Genomic DNA, 10,146 nt, shown 5'->3' on the forward strand with positions numbered 1-10,146 from the left:
TGAAATCAAAGTCATATTTTGGCTCCTGTGGATTTGGTTTAATTTTCCTCAGCTTCAGCTTGAACTTGCATATGAGTAATTGGTGGTCTGTTCCACAATCGGCCCCCGGCCTAGTTTTCACAGCTACTCCCCCTAAAAGTGATTGGATTTTTCCAATTTATGCCCCACCCTTTTTCTTCTTTACTTTGACTACCTGTTCTTGGTACTCTGTATATACTCAGGATTCTCTCTAATCCTGATGTCCAGCTTCTTGATCCAACTCAGCTGACACTCCAGTGGGTATAGAGCAACTGTAGATCACATGGGGTGGGAGTTCCTATTTTTCTCTCATGAAGCATCTGGTGGATTCAAATCAGCACAGAAGTACCACATTGAGTTAGCAGCACAACTCCCTACAGACTATGCCACCAGGATCTACGTATCAAAATATCTGCTATTAGTATCCTCTTCTCCAACTGTGTAACTTTGAATAAATGACAGTATCTCTAAGGTGTATTTCTTCAACAGTAAATGTTGGATTTTAACCATCTTGACTTGTAGAAATGTATGAATAATTCCTTTAAAAGGGTTAATACAAAAATATTTCTAATGAAACAGAGGCTAAAGACGTTTTAAATGGTTGGCTTCTCCAACTTGCTATGCCCGTCATTCTCTAAATATTAACTGTTCCTCCTCCCCTAAGTCCAGTCTCTTTGACGACGCACACAGAAAGATAGTCAAGTAATAGTTAGACCTTCAACTATACAGATCAACACAGTGACGACAATAGGCATGAGCATAGCACAGGCAGTGGGGATGGCACCGAAAGAGAAAAGTTTGATCTGTTGTTCAGAGGGTTGTTGTGAGTCATAGTCAAGTCAATGGTACCTAAAAACACCCATTTCATCTTTATTTCTCAAACTCTGGTTGTTGTTATGTGCTGTTGAGTTGCCTACAACTCATAGTGACCCTGTGTACAACAGCCCTGAACCCTTCTCTATCCTGTGCCAATCTTATTGTCTCTGACACATCTACCCCCATTACCCCAATCGCTGAATCAATCCATCTTATCTAGGATATTCCTCTCTTGCACTGTCCCTCCGCCCCCAAAAGCATAATGTCCCTCTCCAAGGACTGGTCCCTTCTTGGAACATACCCAAAGTAGGTCAGACAGAGCTTCAGAATACTTGTCTCCAAGGAGCAGTCTGGTTTCACCCTCTCCAGGATGAAACTGTTTGTCCTCTTAGAAGTCTATGGTATACTCAATACTCTTCTCCAGCACCACAACTCAAAGGTATCAATTCTCCTTCTATCATCCCTAGTCATTGTCCTGCTTTCTGATGCATAGCATGTAATTGTGAAGACCATGGCCTGGATCAGGAGCACCTTAGTCTCCAGACCGATATTGTTCTTCAGTACTCTGGAGATGTCCCTGACAACAGACTTTCCCAATACAATTTGTCACTTTTCATTATCTTCCCATTTATAAGCATATTGTTTTATAGGACCAACATGGTGAAACTTGAATCAGAAGACCCCGAACCTCTATCAATCACCTTGTTTATACAGCCTGGAAATTCCCTAGGTTGCTCCAGAAGTGACTTTTCTCCCTTCAGCTGCAGCAACCAGACTAATCATCACAGAATCAAAAGCAGTACTTTTCATATCCATCTATTCTTTCTGGCCTAGTGACAAGGAATTATGCTGCCAACACAAAGGCACATAGTTCAAATCCACCAGCCGCTCAGTAAGAGAAAGATGAACAATCTATTGTCGAGTGATCATCTGCCTCTGAAAACCAGCTCGATGGTACTTAACAACAATACGACATACTTCTGTGGGTTCCAGAGGCATTGCAAGGAATAGATTTCTGACATCCACTATAAACACAGTGTGGTAGGCCCGAAGGCAGCAGTGTCCGATTTTACTACCTTATGGGCAGGAGGGGTAGGAATCCCTACTAAAACCATTAACAGTGCAAAAAGTATTCTATTGAGATAAGACATGTTCCCAGGATCCACACCTTCTAATAATTCCAACCACCTTACCTTCCCAAGGCTCTCACAACTTTCTCTAATGGGTTTAATAATTCACTGCAATAACCATACAATACTTATGAACAATAATTAACAATAGCAAGGCTTATTAGAGAAATAAGAACTTACAATTTTGATATGGGAATATCACTTCAGTCAGGACAGTTTCAGACATGCTTGTAGGAAAGTTTCTGGCAGCCTTATGAACATGGCCTTGGCCTTGGCCTGACTCAGGTAAGTGATACAAAGCTCCTTTAGGTCTACCAATTATGTTTTTGGGTGTGTATGTCCTTCCAGTAATCCTAGGACCAAAGGCACTCAGCTCTAGCTCCATAAGGCAGGAGCTCACAGCTCTCAATCACATCAATCTGTTTTGGTTTGGTTTTTTCCTGATGCCACAACAGATGTCACATCACCTCATATATTCATTAGTTTGTTCAAGAATCTCAGGTACAAATGACATGATGCACTTAGCATTTTCTGGTTCTTCTTTCTTGATGATATGAGATTTCCAATTTCTGCCTCTGAGTCACCTCAATTTAAACCCAGTTATTTCTCTTAGGTGCCATCAGGTTGATTGTGAATCACAATGATCCTATGAATAATAGACCTGAATCCTGTCCTATCCTGTACCATCTTCATCATCTCTGACACACTTGAACCCATTGCTGCAACCACTGTGTCAATCCATCTTGTTAGTGGAAGACCTTAGCAGCATGATGTCCCTTTCCAAAGAATAGCCTCTCCTAGTAATATGTCCAAAGTACAAGAAACAAGCTTCAACATCTTTGCCTTGAAGGAGCACTCTGGCTTTCTCAAGACAATTGTTCTTTTGACAGTCCACAGGATATTCAGAACTCTCCTCCAACACCACAATTCAAAAATATTATTCACTGTTCAGCTCTAAGATGCATAGCAAGTGATTGAAAAGACCATAGCCTGAAGCAGGCACACCTTAGGGTTCAAGCTAAGATCATTGCTCTTAAATGTTTTAGAGAGATCCCTGACAGCAGACTTTCCCAGTGCAATATGTCTCCTGATCTCCTTACAGCTAGCACCAAGAGTGTTAATTGTTGATCCAAGCAAGATTAAATCATTCACAACCTCATTTCTTTCTCCATTTACCATGATGTTGTCTATCGACTCCATAGTGAGGACCTACGTTTTCCTGATGTTGAGATGTAATGCACTGAATTGGAACCAACCCATAGTTGACTCTCCAGCAGATTTTAAGAAGTCATTAATTGCACGAGAGGCAACTGCCCATCCTTCTCCCACAGAGAACTGCTTGCCTTCAGGATTGCAGTACAGTTTCTTACCACTAAGCCACCAGAGCTCCCTACTGAAGTCTGTAGCCCTTGATTTTCTGCAGCAAATGTTTAAGTCCTCCTCACTTCACCAAGAAAGCCTGTGCCCTTTGCATAATGCAGGTTGTTTATGAGTCTTCCTCTGACCAAGATGTCATACTCCTCTAGATTAAAGCTTCACAAATTATTTGCTCAGCAAGCAGATTGAACAAGTATAGAGAACGGATATATCCCTGACACACATTAGTTCTGATTTTAAGCCATGCAGTGTTCCCTTCCTATGTTCAGACAACATTACTTGATCTAGGATTAGATTTCACATGAGCATAAGTAAATGTTCTGGGATTCCCATTCTTCCCAATGTTAGGCATATTTTGTTACATAGTCAAGTGTCTTTATGTGGTCAATAAAACACATAATTCTTGGATTCTTTGCTTTCAGCCAGGATCTATCTGACATCAGCAATAACATCTCTGGTGCCATGGCATTTTCTATATTCAGCTTGATTTTCTGGAAGTTCTCTATGTACGGTTGTAGCCGGTTTTGGATGATATTCAGCAGTCTAGGTCTGTCTTGGAGAAGGTGAAACCAAGTTTCAAGGCTAGGATTTTAAAGCTCCATTTCACATATTTTGGGCACGTGGCCAGGAGGGATTGCTCTTGGAGGAGAACATCATGTTCAGAAGGATGGAGGGACAGTGCAGGAGAGGAAGGCTCTGGATGAGATGGATTAATGCAGTAACGGGCAGTAGAGGTAGCTGTGTCAAAATCAGTGAGACTGGCTCAGAACAGGGCATGCTTCAGAACTGTTGTACACAGGTCACTGAGTCACAGGCAACTTGACAGCACACAAAAACATATGATATTAATGATATTGTTCAATAATTTCCACATTCTGTTAGGACATCTTCCTTGGGAATCAGAAAAAATAGGGATCTCTTCCAATCAGTCAGCTGTCCTCCAAATTTCCTGGCATAGTATGATGAGCATATCCAGAGCTGCATCTTTTAGTTGAAACATGTCAATCGGTATCTCATTGGTTCATGAGCCTGGTTTTTTTGTCAATACCTTCAGTGTAGCCAGAACTTCATCCTACATCATCCTTGGCTCTTGTTCGTACAGTACTGCTTGAAATTTTTCCAATGCCAACTATTTTTGGTACAGTGATTCTGGTGTATTCCTACCATCTTCTTTTGATGGTTCCTGGATCATTCAAGATTTTGCCTATAGCATCTCTCAGGACAGCAATTTGAGGCTTGAGGTTTTTTTAAATTCTTTCAGTTTGAAAATTGCTTAGCATGTTCTTCCCTTTTTATTCTCTGACTCCAATTCTTTATGTATTTAGTTATAATAATTTGCTTTGTCTTCTTGAGCTGTCCATCTCTTTTACTTAAATATCTGCTGGAGTGTTTACTATCTCTTCCTTTTGTCTTGGTCATGATATTCTAATGCAATTTTCATACTCTCTCCTGAGGTCCATTTTGGATTCAGTTTGTTGTTGTTTTTTTCTCTTTTGTCATTGTAATGACCTTTTGCTCTCTTCATAGATGATATCCTTAATGTCTTCCCCGTATTCATCTGCTGTTTGATCATTGGTACTCAATGACTTCAACTTGTTCTTGAGAGGATTCTCAAATTCAGGTGGGATAGACTCAAGGTGGTTTTATGGTTCTTGTGGACTATCTTTAGTTATCTTTTAAAAAAAAACACAAAAGTCCATTTTACACATGGACATCACCTGATGAACTGCACAAGAATCAGATTTATTATATCTGTGGAAAGAACCTTTTGAGAAGCACAATATCAACAGTCAAAATAAGGCCAGATGTTGATTATGGAACAGACCACCAGTTATGCATGTCCAAGTTCAAATTGAAGCTGAGAAAAGAATAGCCTGTTAGGTTTGTAAAACTAACTATCCCTTACATTTTTGTTTACATGGTCTAACCTGTCCTTTTAGTGGGCCACAGACACCTAACATTTTTTTTCTTTTTTTTTTATTTTAATGAAAGTTTAGAGATTTTGGATTTCCTTTCTTTCATTGCTGCACACTTCCTCCCTGCCAACCCCTCCCCCTAGTTCACATTTCTTTAAAAAGTAAAAAAAAAAAATTAAAAAAAATTTCATTGTTATACAACACCTGCCCCCCCCCCCAGTCCACTCCATGATGCAGCTTTCATTCTGGACTCTTGTCAGACACCTAACATTTGCATAGTTCTACCCAACAATATGGTAAGAATTAGAAAGGCCGATGGATGGAAGAGGGTAGTTGGTAGCCTCTATATTACTTAACTGGGCTTTTTTCTGGCCACACTATATTTTACACTGGGTTTTAAGGATTAAAGGACAATAATAAAGTACTTAATAGCAAGTAATATGTAATAAATTCTCAATAAATTATATTATCAGAAACTCTAATGTGACTGGGAATTACCAGGTTCCTTACAATCTAGATAATATTGGTATAAATTTCCATTCTATTGGTAAAAATTTCTCAAGCGCCACCTCCAACCCCAATTTCTGCAAACCTCTAAGATGGCAGGAGAATGCTCACATTCTTACTGCCTCTGAGTCAACATTCTCATTAAACTAATTAATTAGTTTGAGGGGTTTTTTTCATGGTCTTGCTATTCTTACTCTCACTAGTGATTTTAAACACAGAAATTAGCTAGCTCAATTGGTTTTTATTCTATTTTACACACATATACAAGGCATTTCCATATGACTACCACTTGGAATTTGCATTGCAGTGAACTGAAGAACTTTGAGTATCTATGTGAGACCTGCTTGTGAAGAACTTTGAGTATCTGTATGAGACATGCCTGTACGTAACTGTATTATATGTATAGTCTTTAAAAATCCCTTAGATTGTTTTGCAATTCAAACTCCAAACTAAAGTGGAGACTTGGTGGTAAGTTTGAGGAGGTTGCATCATCAATCCGAAGTCACACAAATCTACCATCTAACTTTGTGAAAGAAAAATGAGCAATCCCCTCCCATGTGGTTTGCTACCTTTGAAAACCCACACGGGAGTAAGCTGTGTGTCAGCTCCAACTTCACAGCACATAAAAACGGAATCACATAATGGCATGCATTCTTAATACAATTCATTATTTATCCTTCTTTAATCTTTGTTTCTCAGACCTTTTGGCTATTTCATGCCATAGTTAAACTTTAAATATTAATGAAGTTAGGGTTTAAGGAACAGAAAACGAAACTGCTTAGAAGGCACTTGTGCACTCATTAATTATTTCAATGCATATATACCAAACTCTCACTCTATGGCAGATATTCTGCTAAATCCTGAAAATGTCTTGATAAACAACACAGACTTGGACATTGTTCTCATGGGACTAAAATTATCAATAAATAAAAATCATGTAAACCAGAAAAAATTAGAGTTACATTGGTTTATATAAAGGGAAATCTAAATTACCTTGGGAACTCATGATAGAAACACAATCAAGACTACAGAGAAAATAAACACAGTGAGAAAGGAAAAAGCAGGCATACAAACGTATCAAAATGATGTTCTGAGGAAGAAAATTACAATCTTGAAAGTGAACACCATATTAAACTAGAATAACTGCAGCTTAAACACGGAAGAAAATATCAATAAACTTGAAACTACTGCAATATAAATAATCCAAAAGAAACCGCAAAGAGACGTAAGACTGAATATACCCTGCAAGCAATCTAATATGTATGTAATTAGAATCTCAGAGGAAATGAAGGGAAACTGGGAAAGAAATGTTTCAATCGTCAATATCTTTCCAAATTTGACAACAGCTGTAAACTTGCGGATCGAAAAGCAATGAAACTCAAGCAGAATAAACACAAAGGAAATCATACCAAAGCATAACATAATCAAACTGCCGACCACCAGTGATGAAGAGAGACACAGCAGCAACTACACAGAGCACTTAAAGAAAACAGATAAAATCACACATTTTTAAGAAAAGATACAATGAAACACTTTTCAAGTGCTTAGGGGGAAAAAAACTCCACCACAAACATAAACTTCTATATTCAACACAAATATAAAAAGGCAAAGTAAAGTTTCTATTAAGTAATAAGGGAATCTTAACCACTCTTCATGCAGTACAAGAAATACTAACAGAATTTCTCCAGGATGAAGAAAATTGCCAGATGAAAATTTAACATTATATACTTTTTAATATTCTTTAGATGTAACTTGCTATTTAAAAATAAAAGTTAAAACGTATAGTGGAATTTATGTGGAAGCAAAAGATAAAACGGTCATATACACAAAGAAAGAAATAATTAGAAGTATATGCTTACAAGATTCTTATAGATGAAGTGATATCTAGGGTATTCACACTCAGTCATCGCCATTGAGTAAGACTTGACTCATAGCTGATCCTCCAGCGTATTTCAAGCAGCCTATAAATCATATGAGAGGGGGGTGTCCATCTTTCTCCTAAAAGCCACTGCTGGATTTGAACCTCCAGATAGGTGCCACCTCTGGGTTAACAGCACAACTCCCTATGGACTTTACCACCAGGGCTGTTTATTTAGTGCACTGTTTTAAGATTGTTTGATAATAGAATATGGCATAATTTGTTATTTCAAACTCATATCACCTATTAAAAAAATAAAACAGAAAAAAGACATGATTAATAATACATGTTAAATTAATATCAAAGTAGAGAGGAAAGAAAAACAGAAGGATGAAGAATAAAAGATACAAAAAGAATACATGCAGTAGGACAAGTCCCATCATAAAAACAGGCACCTCAAGAAGAAAAAGGTAAACAACCCAATCACAAAATGAGTATATGATATGAATAAATAATTCACCAAAGAAGACATTCTGATGGTAAGCATACACATGAAAAATGTTCAAGATCCCTAGCTATCAGAGAGAGGCAAATAAAAAACTACACAATACCATCTCATCCCAGCAACAATAGCAAAGTTCAACAGGGCAGCAAACAGCAAACGCTGGTGAGGTTGTGGAGAGAGATTGGAACTCTCATTCACTGCTGGTAGGAATGAAAATAGTACAACCACTATGGAAGGTGGTCTGGCATTTTCTCAAAAAGCTGGAAATAGAAATACAATTTGACCCAGCAATTCTACTACTGGGAATATACACCCAAAAAACCAATGCCATGTTACAGATGTATGCACACCCATGTTTATTGTTGTGCTACTAACAATAGCAAAGAGTTGGAAACAACCCAAAGTGTTCATCAACAAACGAATGCATAGAAAAACTATGGCACATTCACACAATGGAATATTATGCATCATTAAAAATGAACTCATAAAACATTACATGAATGAGCCTGACGGACATTATGCTGAGGGCAATATTTCAGTCACAAACAGTTAAACACTGAATAATACCACTGTTATAAAATGGGACGTTAAGAATAAGAAGAGATGGACAGATAGTACTGCATTGGAAAAGGTGAGAGAAGGATGGTCCAAATCAATGTATTATTAGAAATTATATGTAGGGCAACAATCTGTAATAAGAGGTGCATTGCAAAGCAGACTGGAGGAGGGGGTAGGAGAGAGAAGGAAGAAAATGTGCAACAATGAATGAATATTATTTTTTAAAAAAGAACTCATGGATATGAAGTACAAACATTCTGAATTTTTCATTTACAAGACAGAGATTGACAGCCAGACTGGTTGGAAAAGCTAAATTCAATAATAAACTATGTACACTAAACGTGAAGGAGAAAGATGGACCATCTTCTCCCATGCAATTATCTGCCTCTGAAAACCCACAGAAGCATCACCTTTAGGTCAAATCCAACTTGGCAGTACACAACACCACCACTAAACCTAATTAAATAAAATGATACAGAAAGGTCAAACAGAAAATGATGCAAAGATATATTCTAAGCAAAAATAAAAAATACAATAGTTGGATAAAAGATTGAAACTGTTAACACCTTCATTTTACTTAGATGTTCAATCAACAACATTGGGACCAGCAGTCAGGAGACATATTGCATTGTGAAAGTCAGCAGTTAGGGGCTTCTCCAAATTACTGAGGAACCATGACATCAATTCTAAGACTCAGGTGGGTCTGACTTAGACCACAGTCTTTCAATTAATTGCTATGTATCTGAGAACTGGACAATAAATAAGGATGATGGAAGAGACTTGATTGCATTTAACTATGTTGTTGGAGTAGAGTACTGAATATCCCATGGACAGTCAAAAGAACAAAAAGATATGTCTTGGATAAAGTACAACCAGAGTGCTCCTTGGAGGCAAAACTAAAAAAACTTCATCAGATTGCTAGGAAAAGCTATTCCTTTAAGAGGGACTTCAGACTTGGAAGGAGGAGCAGCAGAGAAAGAGAGGAAGACCTTTAACCAGATGTGTTGACACCATGACAGCAGCAATAGATTCAAATATGTCAGAAATTATGAGGAAGGCACAGGAAAGGACAGGATTCGGGTCTATTATTTATGTGATCCATACTGCACTAGAACACAGAGAAGCCAAAGCAAAAGGAAGAAAGCAGAAAGTTAAGGAGCTGAACAGAAGATTTCAAAAAGTCAATTAGGAAGACAAAACAAAGTATTATAATGAAATATGCAAAGAGCTAGAATGAGAAAGTAAAGGGCCAAACTTGCTCAGCATTTCTTAAGCTGAAGGAACTGAAGAACAAATTCAAACCTTGAGTTGTAATGATTACGGATGCTATGGGCAGAACATTAAATGACCCAGGAAGCATTAAAAGAACATGGAAGGAGTATACAGAGACACTGTACCAAAAAGAATTGGCTGATACAGAAGAGTTTTAAGAAACAACATATGATCAAGAGGCAATGGTAG

The sequence above is a fragment of the Elephantulus edwardii genome, unplaced genomic scaffold, assembly GCF_000299155.1.
Source record: "Elephantulus edwardii isolate Elephantulus edwardi_28Jun2011 unplaced genomic scaffold, EleEdw1.0 scaffold00225, whole genome shotgun sequence".
Classification (NCBI taxonomy): Eukaryota; Metazoa; Chordata; class Mammalia; order Macroscelidea; family Macroscelididae; genus Elephantulus; species Elephantulus edwardii.